Here is a 21,839-nt window from a genome sequence, read left to right as displayed (position 1 = left end):
AGTTGTGGCCATGAAGAAGGGTCAACTTTGATCAAAGGTTGGACCAAGTCCTCATAGACATTTGTGAAGAGGGCGTTCAATGAAAGAGAGATTCAAGAGGGAAGCCGGTTCAACTGAGAAGGCATGACCTCAAGCCCATCACTAAGAAAAGGATGGAGCAAACAAGAGACCCCTCTCATCAAGAGATCCCTGAGATGCCTCAAGGGATGCACTTTCCTCCACAAGACTATTGGGAGCAACTAAACACCTCCCTAGGAGAATTGAGTTCCAACATGGGACAACTAAGGGTGGAGCACCAAGAACATTCCATCCTCCTCCATGAAATTAGAGAAGATCAAAGAATCATGAGAGAGGAGCAACAAAGACAAGGAAGAGACATTGAGGAGCTCAAGCACTCCATAAGGCCTTCAAGAGGAAGAACAAGCCGCCATCACTAAGGTGGACCCGTTCTTTAATCTCCTTGTTCTTTACTTTCTTGTTTTTCGAATTTTATGCTTATGGTTATCTATGTTTGTGTCTTATGATCATTAATGTCTTAGTGTCTATGCCTTAAAGTTATGAATGTCCTATGAATCCATCACCTATCTTAAATGAAAACTATTTTTATCACAAAAGAACAAGAAGTACAGGATTTCAAATTCATCTTTAAAACTAGCTTAATTAGTTTGATGTGGTGACAATACCTTTTGTTTTCTGAATGTACGCTTAAACAGTGCATATGTCTTTTGAATTTGTTGTTCATGAATGTTAAAATTGTTGGCTCTTGAAAGAATGATGAAAAAGGAGACATGTTACTGAGGATCTGAAAAATCATAAAAATGATTCTTGAAGCAAGAAAAAGCAGTGAATACAAAAAAAAAAGAAGAAAAAGAAAAACGAAAAAAAAAGAGAGAAATAAGAGTTGTGATCCAAGGCAAATAAGAGTGTGCTTAAGAACCCTGGACACCTCTAATTGGGGACTCTAGCAAAGCTGAGTCATAATCTGAAAAGGTTCACCCAATTATGTGTCTGTGGCATGTATGTATCCGGTGGTAATACTGGAAGACAGAGTGCTTTGGGCCACAGCCAAGACTCAATAAGTAGCTATGTTCAAGAATCATCATACTTTACTAGGAGAATCAATAACACTATCTAGATTCTGAGTTCCTAAAGAAGCCAATCATTCTGAATTTCAAAGGATAAAGTGAGATGCCAAAACTGTTCGGAGGCAAAAAGCTACTAGTCCCGCTCATCTGATTTGGAGCTAAGTTTCATTGATAATTTGGAGTCTATAGTATATTCTCTTCTTTTTATCTTATTTGATTTTCAGTTGCTTGGGGACAAGCAACAATTTAAGTTTGGTGTTGTGATGAGCGGATAATTTGTACGCTTTTTGGCATTGTTTTTAGTATGTTTTTAGTAGTTTTAGTTGAGTTATTAGTATATTTTTATTAGTTTTTAGTTAAAATTCACTTTCCTGGACTTTACTATGAGTTTGTGTGTTTTTCTGTGATTTCAGGTATTTTCTGGCTGAAATTGAGGGACCTGAGCAAAAATCTGATTCAGAGACTGAAAAGGACTGCAGATGCTGTTGGATTCTGACCTCCCTGCACTCGAAGTGGATTTTCTGGAGCTACAGAAGCCCAATTGGCGCGCTCTCAACGGCGTTGGAAAGTAGACATCCTGGGCTTTCCAGCAATATATGATAGTCCATACTTTGCCCAAGATTTGATGGCCCAAACCGGCGTTCAAAGTCACCCTCAGAATTCCCAGCGTTAAACGCCGGAACTGGCACCAAAATGGGAGTTAAACGCCCAAACTGGCATAAAAGCTGGCGTTTAACTCCAAGAAGAGTCTCTACACGAAAATGCTTCAATGCTCAGCCCAAGCACACACCAAGTGGGCCCGGAAGTGGATTTTTATGTCATTTACTCATCTCTGTACACCCTAGGCTACTAGTTCTCTATATATAGGACCTTTTACTATTGTATTTTGCATCTTCGGACATCTAGTTCTTAGATCAGATCTTGGTTCTTCTGGTTCCCTCTCTGGGGCCGAAACCAATGATCACTTTTGTTCTTATGTATTTTCAACGGTGGAGTTTCTACACACCATAGATTAAGGTGTGGAGCTCTGCTGTACCTCGAGTATTAATGCAATTACAACTGTTCTTCTATTCAATTCCGCTTGTTCTTATTCTAAGATATTCATTCGCACTCTTCAACTTGATGAATGTGATGATCCGTGACACTCATCATCATTCTCACCTATGAACAAAGTGACTGACAACCACTTCTGTTCTACAAGCAAACAAGGCTCTAGTGTTTATCTCTTGGATTCTTTAACCGGAATCTTCGTGGTATAGGCGAGAACTGATGGCGGCATTCAAGAGAATCCGGAAGGTCTAACCTTGTCTGTGGTATTCTGAGTAGGATTCAATGATTGAATGACTGTGACGTGCTTCAAACTCCTAGCAGGCGGGGCGTTAGTGACAGACGCAAAAGAATCGATGGATTCTATTCCGGCCTGACCGAGAACCGACAGCTGAATTCCGCGTGCTGTGACAGAGCATATGCAATCGTTTTCACTGAGAGGATGGGAGGTAGCCACTGACAATGGTGAAACCCTACACAAGCTTGCCATGGAAAGGAATAAGAAGGATTGGATGAAGACAGTAGGAAAGCAGAGAGACGGAAGGGAAGGCATCTTCATGCGCTTATCTGAAGTTCCTACCAATGAATTACATAAGTATCTCTATCTTTATCTTTATGTCTATTTCGTTCATCACCATATCTATTTGAGTTTGCCTGACTAAGATTTACAAGATGACCATAGCTTGCTTCATACTAACAATCTCCGTGGGATCGACCCTTACTCGCGTAAGGTTTATTACTTGGACGACCCAGTGCACTTGCTGGTTAGTTGTGCGAAGTTGTGTAATGCCATGGTACTGAACTACCAAGTTTTTGGGGTTCATGACCGGGGATTATGAGAGTTGTGAAAAGTATTGTTCACAATTTCGCGCACCATCCGTGTAGTGGGAATAGCAAGAACAAATGCCACACACTTTTTGGGGAACCAATTGTTGACTATATTGTTGAGGGGGTGGTGGAGGTTGTTGTTGATGAGGTTGTTGTTGATAAGGTTATTGTTGATGAGGTTGTTGTTGATAAGGTTGTTGTTGACCCAATTGGAGTTGCTTTAGGATGTTTGTCATTTCACCCAAGGATTTGGCAAGAGTGGTGGTCCCGCTACTAGAGGATATTTCATTCATGGTTTTTGGGCGGTTGACTCTCCGTCTAGCATGTTGGTTAGACTCGGCCAAGTCGCCAATGAGTTGTCATGCTTCCTCTGCCGTCTTGTATTTAGACAAAGAACCATTGCTAGAGGAATCCAAAAGAGTCCTATCTTGTTCTCGCATCCCTTGGCATATGTAGCCGAGCAACACTTGAGTGTCAATCATGTGATTGGGGCATGCGTCAAGAAGTTTGCGGAATCACTCCCAATACTCGCATAGGGGTTCCGTTTTGCCTTGCACAATGCATGAGATCTCCTTCCTTAGCTTGTCCATCCTTTCTGGGGGCAAGAATTTTTCTAGGAACCCTCTTCTAAGCAAGTCCCAATCGGAAATAACCTCACTACGTAGAGTGTAGAACCATTCTTTAGCTTTATCTTCAAGAGAGTATGGGAAGGCAAACAACCATATAGCAACTTCATCAGATCTTTCCCGTCTAGTTGTTGAGCATATGCTATGAAAATTTTTGAGATGTCGAATAGGATCTTGTGCGTGAAGTCCATGGAACTTAGGTAGGAGGTGAATAAAATCAATCTTGAGTTCAAAATACGCGTTCAAGTTGGGATGAAGCACATGAACGGGTTGAAGAACATAATCCGGTGCACCCGCTTCCTTGAGAGTAACTCTCCTCGGAGCAGCCATGGTATTGGTACCTAGATCAAAAGAAAAATTGTTACTATTATTAACGGAAGGATATTTAGTGCCTTCTTCAAATGACGGTTCGAAATTCACTTCGGGTAAGGTTGGTGAATTGGTAGAAACCTTTTCATCTTCCCCAAAGGTTAACCGCCTCCGAGCTTTCCTAATGTGAAGCAAAGTCTGTTTAATTTCCGGATCAAATGGGGCTAAGCTCGGATTCGGTTGTGAATGCGTCATACAATAAAGGGAGTGTAAAGCTCATGGTAATAAGTGGAATTAGTCAATCAAACAAAGAAGTGATCAAGAGAAAATGTAAGTATGTACATATACACATATTTACACTGAGCAATAACATGGCACACATATGCAGTTCCCCGGCAATGGCGCCATTTTGATAAATGAAATTTTGTATGTCGATATAGAATCTAATAGTGAATACAATCGTGATTATAGTCTAATCGACACTCAAATTTTGCATCAAACAATTCTACAATCTACAATCGAGAGTATTAATCTCCCGAGTCATCCTCCCTTGGAATTGCTAGAGAATACATGTTATTGATTAGGAAGCTTTTGTTGTGATTTTTGAAGATCGGTGTACTAATTTAAGCTAGCAAAAGTAGATGACAAACAATCAATATTAATGGTCTTGGCCTAGGGTTAACATTGGAAATTCTATCACTATAGTTTCCTTCAATGATGATAACAATTATGTCTTGCTTCACTTAGTTGACCTCTAATTATAGAGGAGATTCAAATGAAAGTAATTATCTTGAGTCACAATTCCTAGCTTCACCCTAAGGGAGTCTAGCTTTAGTGCATTCCAAACCAATTAGCAATTCTTAATCCTCACTCAACAATTGACATCCACTATTCAAGTTTTTCTAATGGTTCAAACCCTAAGCCAAGTGAAGGACTTTTACTCCACAACTAGTGTTGGCATTTTATCAAACATTTAGTGAGCATTCATAAGAGGCATTATGAAATTGAAATGGAGAATTGAATTCAAGAGATCTAAATCACACAATCATCAACAATTGAACAATTACAAGTAATAGATATGAAAGTACCTCAATTCACTAGTTCCAAATCCAAGTAACAAAGTCAAAGCTAGATCCAAAGTGAGAGGATCAAAGAACACAAATTGAGAAATTGAGAATAGGAGAAGAGTATATCTACTAATTGCATCAAAATAAAAGTGTATTACAATGGATCTCACCAAGAAAATCAAAGGAGAATTGCAATGGAGAATGAAATTCTAGAGAGAGGTTGAAGGTTCTCTCTCTACCTAAAAATGTAACCAACTCTAAGAAAAAATATCTAAAAAGTGTCCAAAATGAATGAATCCCCTAAAACCCTCTATTGTTGGCCTTCTTAAGCTTTTTCCCACCCAAACTCTTCCCCAAAACAGGGTTCCTAATTGCCTCCACGCGCTGGTCACGTGCCTCTTAAAAAATCATGTGTGGCAATCGGCGCGTACGCGCACAGCACGCGTACGTGTCCTTGGGGTAATTGCAATCCGCGCGCAAGCGTAATGTGTGCGGGCGCGTCCATGAGGATCATGGCTTAGCCGCTAAACGCACCGGCTCGTAGCTTAGCTCCTGGCTTTGGCTCTGGTGGCGCGAGTCTGCGCGGACGCGCCATGTGCGCACGCGCGCCGCTGTTGAAGTTTCCAAAGCTCAATTTTCCATGCTCCTTTCCTTTATGCATGCTCCCCTTCTCTCCTCCGAGTCATCCGTGCCCTATAAACTCTGAAACTACTTAACACACGGGTCACGGTATTGAATGGTACTAGAGGAAGATTAAGAATATATCTAATTTGGTGCAAAAGAAGCATGATTTCATCCATGAGGCAAAACTGGGAAAGGAACACAAAATCATGTATTTTCATATGAATAAGTGTGTAGGATCATTGATAAACCCTCGAAATCAATAAAAGATAAACCCTAAAAATGAGGTTTATCAACCTCCCCACACTTAGATTATAGCATGTCTGAAGAGCGGATAATTTATACGCTTTTTGGCATTGTTTTTAGTATGTTTTTAGTATGTTTTAGTTAGTTTTTAGTATATTTTTATTATTTTTTAGTTAAAATTAACTTTTCTGGACTTTACTATGAGTTTGTGTGTTTTTCTGTGATTTCAGGTATTTTCTGGCTGAAATTGAGGGACCTGAGCAAAAATCTGATTCAGAGACTAAAAAGGACTGTAGATGCTGTTAGATTCTGACCTCCCTGCCCTAGAAGTGGATTTTCTGGAGCTAAAGAAGCCCAATTGGTGCGCTCTCAACGGCTTTGGAAAGTAGACACCCTGGGCTTTCCAGCAATATATGATAGTCCATACTTTGCCCAAGATTTGATGGCCCAAACCGGCGTTCAAAGTCACCATCAGAATTTCCAGCGTTAAACGCCGGAACTGGCACCAAAGTGTGAGTTAAACGCCCAAACTGGCACAAAAGCTGGCGTTTAACTCCAAGAAGAGTCTCTACACGAAAATGTTTCAATACTCAGCCCAAGCATACACCAAGTGGGCCCGGAAGTGGATTTTTATGTCATTTACTCATCTCTGTAAACCCTAGGCTACTAGTTCTCTATAAGTAGGACCTTTTACTATTGTATTTTCATCTTTGGACGTCTAGTTCTTAGATCATATCTTGGTAGCTATCTTTATTCCTATGCTATCTTAGATCATTGGGAGGCTGGCCATTCGGCCATGCCTAGACCTTGTTCTTATGTATTTTCAACGGTGGAGTTTCTACACACCATAGATTAAGGTGTGGAGCTCTGCTGTACCTCGAGTATTAATGCAATTACTATTGTTCTTCTATTCAATTCATCTTGTTCTTATTCCAAGATATTTATTTGCACCCAAGAACATGATGAATGTGATGATTATGTGACACTCATCATCATTCTCACTTATGAACGAGTGTCTGACAACCACTTCTGTTCTACAAGCAAACAAGGCTTGAATGTTTATCTCTTGGATCCCTTAATCGGAATCTTCGTGGTATAAGCTAGAACTGATGGCGGCATTCAAGAGAATCCGGAAGGTCTAAACCTTGTCTGTGGTATTCTGAGTAGGATTCAATGATTGAATGACTGTGACGAGCTTCAAACTCGTGATTGTGGGGCATTAGTGACAGACGCAAAAGAATAACTGGATCCTATTCCGACATGATCGAGAACCGACAGCTGAATAGCCGTGCCGTGACAGGGTGCGTTGAACATTTTCACTGAGAGGATGGGAGGTAGCCACTGACAACGGTGAAACCCTACATACAGCTTGCCATGGAAAGGAGTAAGAAGGATTGGATGAAGATAGTAGGAAAGCAGAGAGACGGAAGGGACAAAGCATCTTTATACGCTTATCTGAAATTCCTACCAATGAATTACATAAGTATCTCTATCTTTATCTTTATGTTTTATTCATCATTCATAACCATTTGAGTTTGCCTGACTAAGATTTACAAGGTGACCATAGCTTGCTTCATACCAACAATCTCTGTGGGATCGACCCTTACTCGCGTAAGGTCTATTACTTGGACGACCCAGTACACTTGCTGGTTAGTTGTGCGAAGTTGTGATAAAGAGTTGAGATTGCAATTGAGCGTACCATGTTGATGGTGCCATTGATGATCACAATTTCGTGCACCAAGTTTTTGGCGCCGTTGCCGGGGATTGTTGAGTTTGGACAACTGACGGTTCATCTTGTTGCTTAGATTAGGTATTTATCTTCAGAGTTCTTAAGATTGAATTCTAGTGTTTCAAGGTGATGTTCTTATCATCACCAAAGCTGATTGATTTTCATCAATTTAGCTCTTGAATGCAATGTCCTGCTGAAGCTTGTTTAGCCATGTCTAATTTCTTTAGACTGAAGCTTTAGACTAACATTGCATGATTCCTGGAATTCTCATTAAGAATTTTGATATTTTTATTTTTCCTCTTCACTTAGTTTTCGAAAAATCCAAAAAAATTACAAAATCATAAAAACCAAAAATATTTTATGTTTTTTATGTTGAGTTTAGTGTCTCATTTTAAGTTTGGTGTCAATTGCATGTTTCTGTTCTCCTTGCATTTTTCGAATTCATGCATGTGTCTTCATTAATCTTCAAGTTGTTCTTGATGATTTCATTGCTCTGATATTTAAATTCTCTTGACTTGAGTGTTTTGTGTTTCTCATGTGCATTTTCATTTTGTTAGTGTCAGTAGTATACAAACTGCTAAGTTTGGTGTCTTGCATGCATTGTTTATTTGATTTTAGTTGCATTTTGATTATTCCTCATTATAAGAAATCCAAAAATATTTTTAATCTGTGTCTTTTCAAGTCAATAATATAGAGAATTGAAGATTCAGAACATACAGCAGAGGAATTATACAGAAAAAGCTGGGCGTTCAAAACGCCCAGTGAAGAAGGGAAAACTGGCGTTTAAACGCCAGCCAGCGAGCCTGGCTGGGCGTTTAACGCCCAAAAGGGTAGTAGTTTGGGCGTTAAACGCCAGAATGTGCACCATTCTGGGCGTTTAACGCCAGGATGGCACAAGAGGGAAGATTCTGTTTTTAATTCAAAATTTTTTCAGGTTTCCAAAATCTTTTCAAAATCAAATCTTTTTCAAATCAAATCTTTTCAATCAAACCTTTTTCAAAATCAATTTCTTTCCTTTTTCAAAAATACTTGCTATCAATTAATGATTTGATTCAACATTTCAAGTATGTTGCCTTTTCTGTTGAGAAAGGTTTAATGTTTGAATCATGTCTTTTCTTGTTAGCCAAGTCATTAATTTTTAAAATCAAATCTTTTTAAATTGTTTTTCAAATCATATCTTCTCAATCATATCTTTTTAAAACTATATCTTTCAATCATATTTTTCTCTCATATCTTTTTCAAAATAGTTTTCAATCATATCTTTTTGATTTCTGATTTCAAAATCTTTTTCAAAAATCACTTGATTTCTTTTCCACTCTTGGTTTTCGAAAATCACTTATTGTTTTTCAAAATGTTTTTAAAATATTTTATTTAATTTTCGAAAATTTCTTCCCTTCTTCTCACATCCTTCTATTTATGGACTAACACTACTCCTCAATGCACAATTCAAACTCCATCTTTCATTGAAAAGTTCGAATTTTCTACCTCTCCCTTCTATTTTTCTTTTCCTCTGACATCTCAAGGAATCTCTATACTGTGACATAGAGGATTCCATATTTTCTTGTTCTCTTCTCTTTCATATGAGTAGGAGCAAAGACAAAAGCATTCTTGTTGAGGCTGACCCTGAACCTGAAAGGACCTTGAAGCGAAAGCTAAGAGAAGCTAAGGCACAATTCTCTGTAGAAGACCTAACAGAAATCTTCAAAGAAGAAGAAACCATGGCAGCCGAAAACAACAACAATGCCAACAATGCAAGGAAGGTGCTGGGTGACTTTACTGCACCTACTCCCGACTTCTATGGGAGAAACATCTCTATCCCTGCCATTGGAGCAAACAACTTTGAGCTTAAGCCTCAATTAGTTTCTCTAATGCAACAGAATTGCAAGTTCCATGGACTTCCATTGGAAGATCCTCATCAGTTTTTAGCTGAATTCTTGCAAATCTGTGACACTGTCAAGACTAATGGGGTTGACCCTGAGGTCTACAGACTTATGCTATTCCCTTTTGCTGTAAGAGACAGAGCTAGAATATGGTTGGACTCACAACCTAAAGAAAGCCTGAACTCTTGGGAAAAGCTAGTCAATGCCTTCTTGGCAAAGTTCTTTCCACCTCAAAAATTGAGTAAGCTTAGAGTGGAAGTCCAAACCTTCAGACAGAAGGAAGGAGAATCCCTCTATGAAGCTTGGGAAAGATACAAACAATTGATCAGAAAGTGTCCCTCTGATATGCTTTCTGAATGGAGCATCATAGGTATTTTCTATGATGGTCTGTCTGAACTGTCCAAGATGTCTTTGGATAGCTCTGCTGGAGGATCTCTTCATCTGAAGAAGACGCCTACAGAAGCTCAAGAACTAATTGAAATGGTTGCAAATAACCAATTCATGTACACTTCTGAAAGGAATCCTGTGAACAATGGGACTAATCAGAAGAAATGAGTTCTTGAGATTGATACTCTGAATGCCATATTGGCTCAGAACAAAATATTGACCCAGCAAGTCAATATGTTTTTCAAAGTCTGTCTGGAATGCAAAATGCACCAGGCAGTACTAAGGATGCTTCATCTGAAGAAGAAGCTTATGATCCTGAGAACCCTTCAATGGAAGAGGTGAATTACATGGAAGAACCCTATGGAAACACCTATAATCCTTCATGGAGAAATCATCCAAATCTTTCATGGAAGGATCAACAGAGACCTCAACAAGGTTTCAACAATAATAATGGTGGAAGAAACAGGTTTAGTAATGGCAAGCCTTTTCCATCATCTTCTCAGCAACAGACAGATAATTCTAAGCAGAACCACTCTAACTGAGCAACCATGGTCTCTGATCTAATCAAAACCACTCAAAGTTTCATGACTGAAACAAGGTCCTCCATTAGAAATTTGGAGGCACAAGTGGGTCAGCTGAGCAAGAAAATTACTGAACTCCCTCCTAGTGTTCTTCCAAGCAATACAGAAGAAAATCCTAAAGGAGAGTGCAAGGCCATCAACAAGGCCGAATTTGGAGAGGAGGAAGAGGCAGTGAACGCCACTGAGGAAGACCTCAATGGACGTCCACTGGCCTCCAATGAGTTCCCTAATGAGGAACCATGGGAATCTGAGGCTCCCACTGAGACCATAGAGATTCCATTAAATTTACTTCTGCCATTCATGAGCTCTGATGAGTATTCTTCCTCTGAAGAGGATGAATATGTCACTGAAGAGCAAGTTGCTAAATACCTTGGAGCAATCATGAAGCTAAATGACAAGTTATTTGGTAATGAGACTTGGGAGGATGAACCCCCTTTGCTCACCAAGGAACTGGATGACTTGTCTAGGCAGAGATTACCTCAAAAGAGACAAGATCCTGGGAAGTTCTCAGTACCTTGTACCATAGGCACCATGACCTTTAAGAAGGCTCTGTGTGACCTAGGGTCAAGTATCAACCTCATGTCTCTCTCTGTAATGGAGAAGCTAGGGATCTTTGAGGTGCAAACTGCACAAATCTCACTAGAGATGGCAGACAATTCAAGGAAACAAGCTTATGGACTTGTATAGGATGTTCTGGTAAAAGTTGAAGACCATTACATCCCTGCTGATTTTATAGTCCTAGAGACTGGGAAGTGCATGGATGAATCCATCATCCTTGGCAGACCCTTCCTAGCCACAGCAAAGGCTGTGATTGATGTGGACAGAGGAGAATTGATCATTCAAGTGAATAAAGAATCCCTTGTGTTTAAGGCTCTAGGATATCCCTCTGTAACCATGGAGTAGAAGCATGAAGAGCTTCTCTCAAAACAGAGTCAAACAGAGCCCCCACAGTCAAACTCTAAGTTTGGTGTTGGGAGGCCACAACCAACTTCTAAGTTTGGTGTTGAACCCCCACAGTCAAACTCTAAGTTTGGTGTTGGGAGGCCACAACCAACTTCTAAGTTTGGTGTTGAACCCCCACATTCAAGCTCTAAGTTTGGTGTTGGGAGGTTCCAACATTGCTCTGAGTATCTGTGAGGCTCCATGAGAGCCCACTGTCAAGCTAATGATATTAAAGAAGCGCTTGTTGGGAGGCAACCCAATCTTATTATATTTATCTATTCTCTTTTGTTATTTTATGTTTTTTGTAGGTTGATGATCATGAGAAGTCACAAAATCAATTGAAAAAGTAAAAATAGAAAGAAAAATAGCACACCCTGGAGGAGAATTTGCTGGCGTTTAAACGCCAGTAAGGCTAGCAGATGGGCGTTTAACGCCCAGTCTGGCACCATTCTGGGCGTTTAACGCCAGAAAGGGGCACCAGACTGGCGTTAAACGCCAGAAAAGGGCAAGAACTCGGCGTTAAACGCCAGAAATGGGCACCAGCCCGGCGTTTAACGCTAGAATTGGCATGAAGAGCAATTTTGCTCGCCACTTGGTGCAGGGATGACTTTTCCTTGACACCTCAGGATCTATGGACCCCACAGGATCCCCACCTACCCCACCACTCTCTCTCTTCTTCACCCATTCACCAATCACCTCAACACCTTGGTGGACGAAATTGTGATAAAAGAATTTCAGGCACTGTTAGAGAAGCTCACAACTCCGTTCAACTAACCAGCAAGTGTACTGGGTCGTCCAAGTAATAAACCTTACGTGAGTAAGGGTCGATCCCACAGAGATTGTTGGTATGAAGCAAGCTATGGTCACCTTGTAAATCTCAGTTAGGCAGATTAAATTGGTTTATGGGTTTTTGAAAATAGAAATAAGAAAATAAATAATAAAAAGGGATAGGATACTTATGCAGATTCATTGGTGGGAATTTCAGATAAGCGGATGGAGATACTGTATGGCTCAAGGACGCCTGCTCTCCTACTGCTTCAACTCAATCTTTCTTACTCCTTTCCATGGCAAGCTGTGTATAGGGGTTCACCATCAGCGGTGGCTACTTTCAATCCTCTCGGGAAAATGATCCTATGCGGCTGTCACTCGCATGGCTAATCGTCTGGAGGCATCACCCATGGTTGATGGCTACATCCCATCCTCGCAGTGAAAACTACGCTCACGCACTCTGTCACAGCACGGCTAATCACTGGTTGGTTCCTGCGCCTACTGGAATAGAATCCCTTGATTCTTTTGCGTCTGTCACTAACGCCCAGCACTTGCAAGTTTGAAGTACGTCACAGTCATTCATTACCGAAATCCTACTCGGAATACCACAGACAAGGTGAGACTTTCCGGATTCCCAGGATCCTACTCGGAATACCACAGACAAGGTGAGACTTTCCGGATCCTCATAAATGCCGCCATCTATCTAGCTTATACCACGAAGATTCTGTTGGGGAATCTAAGAGATACACATTCAAGCTCTGTTGCATGTAGAACGGAAGTGGTTGTCAATCACGTGCGTTCATAAGTGAGAATGATAATGATCGTCACTTTCATCATTATATTCATCATGTTCTTGGGTACGAATGAATATCTTGAAATAAGAATAAGAGAGATTTGAATAAAAGAAAATAGAATTGCATTAATACTTGAGGTACAGCAGAGCTCCACACCCTTAATCTATGGTGTGCAGAAACTCCACCGTTGAAAATACATAAGTAAAAGGTTCAGGCATGGCCGAATGGCCAGCCCTCTCCATGATCAAGTGACCGAATGATCAAAAGACTTAAAGTGGTCAAAAGATGTCTAATACAATAGATAAATGTCCTATATATACTAGACTAGCTTCTAGGGTTTACATGAGTAAGTAATTGATGCATAAATCCACTTCCGGGGCCCACTTGGTGTATGGTTGGGCTGAGCTTGATCAATCCACGAGCTGAGGCTTCTCTTGGAGTTGAACTCCGAGTTATGACGTGTTTTGGGCGTTCAACTCCGGATCATGACGTTTTTCTGGCGTTTAACTCCAGACAGCAGCATGAACTTGGCGTTCAACGCCAAGTTACGTCGTCAATCTTCGAATAAAGTATGGACTATTATATATTGCTGGAAAGCCCTGGATGTCTACTTTCCAACGCCGTTGAGAACGCGCCAATTGGAGTTCTGCAGCTCCAGAAAATCCATTTCGAGTGCAGGGAGGTCAGATTCCAACAGCATCAGCAGTCCTTTTGTCAGCCTTCTTCAGAGTTTTGCTCAAATCCCTCAATTTCAGCCAGAATTTACCTGAAATCACAGAAAAACACACAAACTCATAGTAAAGTCCAGAAATGTGAATTTAACATAAAAACTAATGAAAACATCCCTAAAAGTAGTTCAAACTCACTAAAAACTATCTAAAAACAATGCCAAAAAGCGTATAAATTATCCGCTCATCACAACACCAAACTTAAATTGTTGCTTGTCCCCAAGCAACTGAGAATCAAATAGGATAAAAGAAGAGAATATACTATAAATCTCAGAATATCAATGAATATTAATTTAATTAGATGAGCGGGACTTGTAGCTTTTTGCTTCTGAACAGTTTTGGCATCTCACTTTTTCCTTTGTAGTTCAGAGTGATTGGCGTCTCTTAGGAACTTAGAATTTGGGATAGTGTTATTGACTTTCCTAGTTAAGCATGTTGATTCTTGAACACAGCTACTTATGAGTCTTGGCCGTGGCCCTCAGCACTTTGTTTTCCAGTATTACCACCGGATACACAAATGCCACAGACACATAACTGGGTGAACCTTTTCAGATTGTGACTCAGCTTTGCTAGAGTCCCCAGTTAGTGGTGTCCAGAGCTCTTAAGCACACTCTTTTGCTTTGGATCACGACTTTAACCACTCAGTCTCAAGCTTTTCACTTGGACCTTCATGACACAAGCACATGGTTAGGGACAGCTTGATTTAGCCGCTTAGGCCTGGATTTTATTTCCTTGGGCCCTCCTATCCATTGATGCTCAAAGCCTTGGATCCTTTTTACCCTTGCCTTTTGGTTTTAAGGGCTATTGGCTTTTTCTACTGCTCCTTCTTTTTCTTTCTATTTTTTTTTCGCCACTTTTTTTTTTCGCAAGCTTCCTTTTTCACTGCTTTTTCTTGCTTCAAGAATCAATTTCATGATTTTTCAGATCATCAATAACATTTCTTTTTGTTCATCATTCTTTCAAGAGCCAACAATTTTAACACTCATAAACAACAAGATCAAAAATATGCACTGTTCAAGCATTCATTCAGAAAACAAAAAGTATTGCCACCACATCAATATAATTAAATTAAATTCAAGGATAATTTCGAAATTCATGTACTTCTTGTTCTTTTGAATTAAAAACATTTTTCATTTAAGAGAGGTGAAGGATTAATGGATTTTATTCATAGCTTTAAGGCATGGTTACATACTAATGATCATGAAGTAGAGACACAAAACATAGATAAACACAATACTAAAAACCGAAAACAGAAAGAAATAAAGAACAAGGAATGAATCCACCTTTAGTGGCGTCTTCTTCTTGAAGGTCTAACAATGTCCTTAAGCTCTTCTATGTCCCTTCCTTGCCTTTGTTGCTCCTCCCTCATTGCTCTTTGATCTTCTCTTATTTCTTGGAGAATGATGGAGTGCTCATGATGTTCCACCCTTAATTGTTCCACATTATGGCTCAAATCTTCTAAGGAGGTATTGAGTTGCTCCCAATAGTTGTTGGGAGGAAGGTGCATTCCTTGAGGCATCTCAGGAATTTGTTGATGATGAGCTTCCTCATGCACTTCTTGAGGGCCGTGAGGAGCTTCTCTTGCTTGCTCCATCCTTTTCTTGGTGATGGGCTTGTCTTCTTCAATGGAGACATCTCCATCTATGATAACTCCAGCTGAGTAACATAGATGGCAAATAAGGTGAGGGAAGGCTAGCCGTGCCATGGGTGAGGACTTGTCGGCTATTTTGTAGAGTTCATTGGAGATGACCTCATGAACTTCCACTTCCTCTCCAATCATGATGCTATGGATCATGATGGCCCGATCCACAGTAACTTCAGATCGGTTGCTAGTAGGAATGATGGATCTTTGGATGAATTCCAACCATCCTCTAGCCACAGGCTTGAGATCCAGTCTTCTTAGTTGAACTGGCTTGCCTTTGGAGTCTATTCTCCATTGAGCTCCTTCCACACATATGTCCATTAGGACTTGGTCCAACCTTTGGTTAAAGTTGACCCTTCTAGTGTAGGGGCGTTCATCTTCTTGCATCATGGGCAAGTGAAACGCCAACCTCACATTTTCTGGACTAAAATCTAAGTATTTCCCCCGAACCATTGTGAGATAGTTCTTTGGATTCGGGTTCATACTTTGATCATGGTTCCTAGTGATCCATGCATTGGCATAGAACTCTTGAACCATCAATATTCCGACTTGTTGCATGGGGTTGGCTAGGACTTCCCAACCTCTTCTTTGGATTTCATGTCGGATTTCCGGATACTCATTCTTTTTGAGCTTGAAAGGGACCTCGGGGATCACCTTCTTCTTTGCCACAACATCATAGAAGTGGTCTTGATGGCTCTTGGAGATGAATCTCTCCTTCTCCCATGACTCGGAGGTGGAAGCTTTTGTCTTCCCTTTCCCTTTTCTAGAGGATACTCCGGCCTTAGGTGCCATTGATGGTAATGGAAAAACAAAAAGCTTATGCTTTTACCACACCAAACTTAAAATTTTGCTCGCCCTCGAGCAAGAAAGAAAAGAAGAGTAGAAGAAGAAGAAGAGAATATGGGAGAAAGGGGGAGAAGTAGGTTCGGCTATGTGGGAGAAGAAGGGGTTGTGTTGTGTGAAAAATGAAGTAGAAGGGAAGGGTATTTATAGGGAGAGGGAGGGTGGGTATTCGGCCATTTTGGGTGGGAATGGGTGGGAAAGTGAATTTGAATTTTATGAAGGTAGGTGGGGTTTATGGGGAAGAGTGGGTTGATGTGAATGGTGAATGGGGTAATTGGGAAGAGGAATTGAGGTGATTGGTGAAGGTTTTTGGGAAGTGTGATGTGGGAAAGAGTGAAATGAGATTTGGATTAGGAGAGTGTGATTAGGATTAAAAGATGGGAATATGGTAGGTGGGGATCCTGTGGGGTCCACAGATCCTGAGGTGATCCTGTGGGGTCCACAGATCCTGAGGTGAAAAAGAAATACCATTCCTTCACCATATAGGCATGTAAAATGCCTTCGTGCATCATTCTGGCGTTCAAACGCCCATTGGTGCACGTTCTGGGCGTTCAACGCCCATGTAATGCATGTTTCTGGCGTTGAACGCCAGTTTCATGCTTATTGCTGGCGTTTAACGCCAGCTTGTCTCCTCCAGGCACATTCCTGGCGTTCAGCGCCAGGATGTTGCTTGTTTCTGGCGTTCAGCGCCAGAATGGTGCTCTGTTCTGGCGTTGAACGCCAGCCAGATGCATCTTACTGGCGTTGAACGCCAGTCTGCGCTACCTCCAGGGTGAAAATTTTTTTTCTTCTGTTTTTGACTCTGTTTTTAATTTTTCTTTGATTTTTTCGTGACTCCTCATGATCATGTACCTAATAAAACACAAAATAACAATAAAATAAAATAAAATAAAAGTTAGATAAATAAAATTGGGTTGCCTCCCAACAGGCGCTTCTTTAATGTCAATAGCTTGACAGTGGCTCTCATGGAGCCTCAAGGTGATCAGGTCAATGTTAGTGTGTAGTCCCAACACCAAACTTAGAGTTTGGATATGGGGTTTGAACACCAAACTTAGAGTTTGGTTGTGGCCTCACAACACCAAACTTAGAGTTTGACTGTGTGGGCTTTTCTTGACTCTGAACTGAGAGAAGCTCTTCATGCTTACTCTCTTTTGTCACAGAGGGATGGCCATGTGCCTTAAACACAAGGTAGTCCCCATTCAATTGAAGGACTAACTCACCTCTGTTGACATCTATCACAGCTCCTGCTGTGGCTAGGAAAGGTCTTCCTAGGATGATGCATTCATCATCTTCCTTCCTAGTGTCTAGGATTATGAAATCAGCAGGGATGTAAAGGCCTTCAACCTTTACTAAAACGTCCTCTACTGTCCCATAAGCTTGTCTCAATGACTTATCTGCCAATTGTAATGAGAACAAGGCAGGTTGTACCTCAATGATCCCCAGCTTCTCCATTACAGAGAGTGGCATAAGATTTATCCCTGACCCCAGATCACATAGAGCTTTTTCAAAGCTCATGGTGCCAATGGTACAAGGTATTAAGAACTTGTCAGGATCTTGTTTCTTTTGAGGTAGAGTTTTCTGAATCCAAGTATCTAGTTCACTAATGAGCAAGGGAGGTTCACTTTCCCAAGTCTCATTACCAAACAGCTTGGCATTCAGCTTCATGATAGCTCCTAAGTATTGAGCAACTTGCTCTCCAGTCACAGCTTCATCCTCCTCAGAGGAAGAATAGTCTTCAGAGCTCATGAATGGCAGAAGGAGATTTAATGGAATCTCTATGGTCTCTAGATGAGCTTCAGATTCCTCTGGATCCTTAATAGGAAACTCTTTCTTGTTTGAAGGACGTCCCAGGAGGTCTTCCTCACTAGGATTTTCGTCCTCCTCCTCCCTAGTGCATTCGGCCACTTTGATTAAATCAATGGCCTTGCACTCTCCTTTTGGATTCTCTTCTGTATTGCTTGGGAGAATACTGGGAGGAGTTTCAATGACTTTCTTACTCAGCTGGCCCACTTGTGCCTCCAAATTTCTAATGGAGGATCTTGTTTCATTCATGAAACTGAAAGTGGCCTTTGACAGATCAGAGACTATATTGGCTAAATTAGAAGTGTTTTGTTCAGAATTTTCTGTCTGTTGCTGAGAAGATGATGGATATGGCTTGCTATTGCCCAGCCTATTGCGTCCACCATTGCTAAAGCCTTGTTGAGGCTTTTATTGATCCTTCCAGGAGAAATTTGGATGATTTCTCCATGATGGATTATAGGTGTTTCCATAAGGTTCACCCATGTAATTAACCTCTGCCATGGCAGGGTTCTCAGGATCATAAGCTTCTTCAGAAGCTACCTCTCTAGTACTGTTGGATGCATGTTGCAATCCATTCAGATTTTGAGAGATTATGTTGACCTGTTGAGTCAACATTTTGTTCTGAGCCAATATAGCATTCAGAGCATCAATTTCAAGAACTCCTTTCTTCTGAGGTATCCCATTATTCACGGAATTCCTCTCAGAGGTATACATGAATTGGTTGTTTGCAACCATGTCAATGAGTTCTTGAGCCTCTTCAGGCGTTTTCTTCAGGTGAATAGATCCACCTGCAGAATGGTCCAATGACATTTTCGAAAATTCAGAGAGACCATAATAGAATATATCTAATAAGGTCCATTCTGAAAACATGTCAGATGGACATCTTTTGGTCAGCTGCTTGTATCTTTCCCAAGCTTCATAGAGGGATTCACCATCTTTTTGTTTGAAGGTTTGAACATCCACTCTCAGCTTGCTCAGCTTTTGAGGAGGAAAGAATTTATCTAAGAAGGCAGTGACCAGCTTATCCCAGGAGTCCAGGCTATCCTTAGGTTGTGAATCCAACCATATTCTAGCTCTGTCTTTTACAGCAAAAGGGAAAAGCATGAGTCTGTAGACTTCAGGATCAACTCCATTTGTCTTTACAGTCTCACAGATCTGCAAGAACTCAGTTAAGAACTGATAAGGATCTTCAGAGGGAAGTCCATAAAACTTGCAGTTTTGTTGCATTAAAGCAACTAGTTGAGGCTTAAGCTCAAAGTTATTGGCTCCAATGGCAGGAATGGAGATGCTTCTTCCATCAAACTTGGACGTTGGCCTTGTGAAGTCACCAAGCATTCTCCTTGCATTATTATCATTATTATTTTCGGCTGCCATCTCCTTCTCCTGTTCGAAAATTTCTGAAAGGTTATTTCTGGATTGTTGTAATTTAGCTTCTCTTAATTTTCTCTTCAGAGTCCTTTCAGGTTCTGGATCAACTTCAACAAGAGTGCCTTTTTCCCTGTTCCTGCTCATATGAAAGAGAAGAAAACAAGAAAAGAAAGAGGAATCCTCTATGTCACAGTATAGAGATTCCCTTATGTTAGTAGAAGAAGAAAGGGGTTAGAAGAATGAAGAAGAATTCGGATTTTTAGATGAAGAGAGGTGAAGAGAAGTGTTAGTAATTAATTAATTAAATAGAATAAGAGAAGAGAAGAGAAATTTCGATAATAATTTTTGAAAAAGAAGTTAGTAATTTTCGAAATTTAGAGATAAAATAAGATTAAAATTTAAAACAATTAATTAATTAAAAAGAAATTTTGAAAAAGGGGTGAGATATTTTCGAAAATTAGAGAGGGAAGAGTAGTTAAGTGGTTTTGAAAAAGATAAGAAACAAACAAAAAGTTAGTTAGTTGATTGAAAAAGATTTGAAATCAAATTTTGAAAAAGATAAGAAGATAAGAAGTTAGATAAGATATTTTGAAATCAAATTTTGAAAAAGATAAAATTTTTGAAAAAGATAAGATAAAAGACAAAATAAAAGTTTTAAGAAAAAGATATTTTGAAAAAGATTTAATTTTTAAAAAGACTTAACTAACAAGAAACTACAAGATAAGATTCTAGAATTTAAAGATTGAACCTTTCTTAACAAGAAAGTAACAAACTTCAAATTTTTGAACCAATCACATTAATTGTTAGCTAATTTTCGAAAATATGATATAAAGATAAGAAAAAGATTTTGAAAATATTTTGAAAAAGATTTTTGAAATTTTCGAAAAATAGAAAAAAATAAAAAAGATATGATTTTTGAAAAAGATTTTGAAAAGATAAGATTTTTAAAATTGAAATTTTGACTTGACTTATAAGAAACAACTAATTTTAAAATTTTTTTTGACCAAGTCAAACCAAAATTTCAAAATTTTGGAGGGAAATAAGGAAAAGATATTTTTTTTTATTTTTGAATTTTTTAAGGAAAAACACAAAAATGACCCAAAACATAAAAATTTTGGATCAAGACACAAGATGCATGCAAGAATGCTATGAATGTCAAGATGAACACCAAGAACACTTTTGAAGATCATGATGAACATCAAGAACATAATTTTGAAAAATTTTTGATGTAAAGAAAACATGCAAGACACCAAACTTAGAATTCCTTAATGCATGGAAAATATGAATGCAAAGATGCACATGAAAAACAACAAACAACACAAAACAAGAATTCATCAAGATCAAACAAGAAGACTTGTCAAGAACAACTTGAAGATCATGAAGAACATTATGAATGCATGAGATTTTCGAAAAAATGCAAGAAAAATTTTTAAAGCATGCAATTGACACCAAACTTAAAAATTAACACAAGACTCAAACAAGAAACACAAAATATTTTTGATTTTTATAATTTTCTAATTTTTTTTGTATTTTTATTGATTTTTTTCGAAAAACATTTTTGGAAAAACGAAAAATAAAAGAAAAATTTTTGAAAAAGATTTTTGAAAAGAAAATTACCTAATCTGAGCAACAAGATGAACCGTCAGTTGTCCATACTCGAACAATCCCCGGCAACGGCGCCAAAAACTTGGTGGACGAAATTGTGATAAAAAAATTTCAGGCACTGTTAGAGAAGCTCACAACTCCGTTCAACTAACCAGCAAGTGTACTGGGTCGTCCAAGTAATAAACCTTACGTGAGTAAGGGTCGATCCCACAGAGATTGTTGGTATGAAGCAAGCTATGGTCACCTTGTAAATCTCAGTTAGGCAGATTAAATTGGTTTATGGGTTTTTGAAAATAGAAATAAGAAAATAAATAATAAAAAGGGATAGGATACTTATGCAGATTCATTGGTGGGAATTTCAGATAAGCGGATGGAGATACTGTATGGCTCAAGGACGCCTGCTCTCCTACTGCTTCAACTCAATCTTTCTTACTCCTTTCCATGGCAAGCTGTGTATAGGGGTTCACCATCAGCGGTGGCTACTTTCAATCCTCTCGGGAAAATGATCCTATGCGGCTGTCACTCGCATGGCTAATCGTCTGGAGGCATCACCCATGGTTGATGGCTACATCCCATCCTCGCAGTGAAAACTACGCTCACGCACTCTGTCACAGCACGGCTAATCACTGGTTGGTTCCTGCGCCTACTGGAATAGAATCCCTTGATTCTTTTGCGTCTGTCACTAACGCCCAGCACTTGCAAGTTTGAAGTACGTCACAGTCATTCATTACCGAAATCCTACTCGGAATACCACAGACAAGGTGAGACTTTCCGGATTCCCAGGATCCTACTCGGAATACCACAGACAAGGTGAGACTTTCTGGATCCTCATAAATGCCGCCATCTATCTAGCTTATACCACGAAGATTCTGTTGGGGAATCTAAGAGATACACATTCAAGCTCTGTTGCATGTAGAACGGAAGTGGTTGTCAATCACGTGCG

The 21,839-nt window shown here is 39.7% G+C and overlaps 1 non-coding gene across 1 annotated transcript; it reads right to left on the bottom strand.

Moving 5' to 3' along the window:
* Window positions 1-9,681: 9,681 nt before the first annotated feature.
* On the bottom strand, window positions 9,682-9,789 carry LOC112798710 (small nucleolar RNA R71). The gene has a single exon (XR_003200309.1). It is a non-coding gene; the product is annotated as a small nucleolar RNA R71 (small nucleolar RNA).
* Window positions 9,790-21,839: the final 12,050 nt, after the last annotated feature.

The sequence above is a fragment of the Arachis hypogaea genome, chromosome 4 (assembly GCF_003086295.3).
Source record: "Arachis hypogaea cultivar Tifrunner chromosome 4, arahy.Tifrunner.gnm2.J5K5, whole genome shotgun sequence".
NCBI lineage: Eukaryota > Viridiplantae > Streptophyta > Magnoliopsida > Fabales > Fabaceae > Arachis > Arachis hypogaea.
The sequence above is the reverse complement of the archived record's forward strand: the minus strand, read 5'-3'. Positions and strand labels throughout refer to the sequence as shown.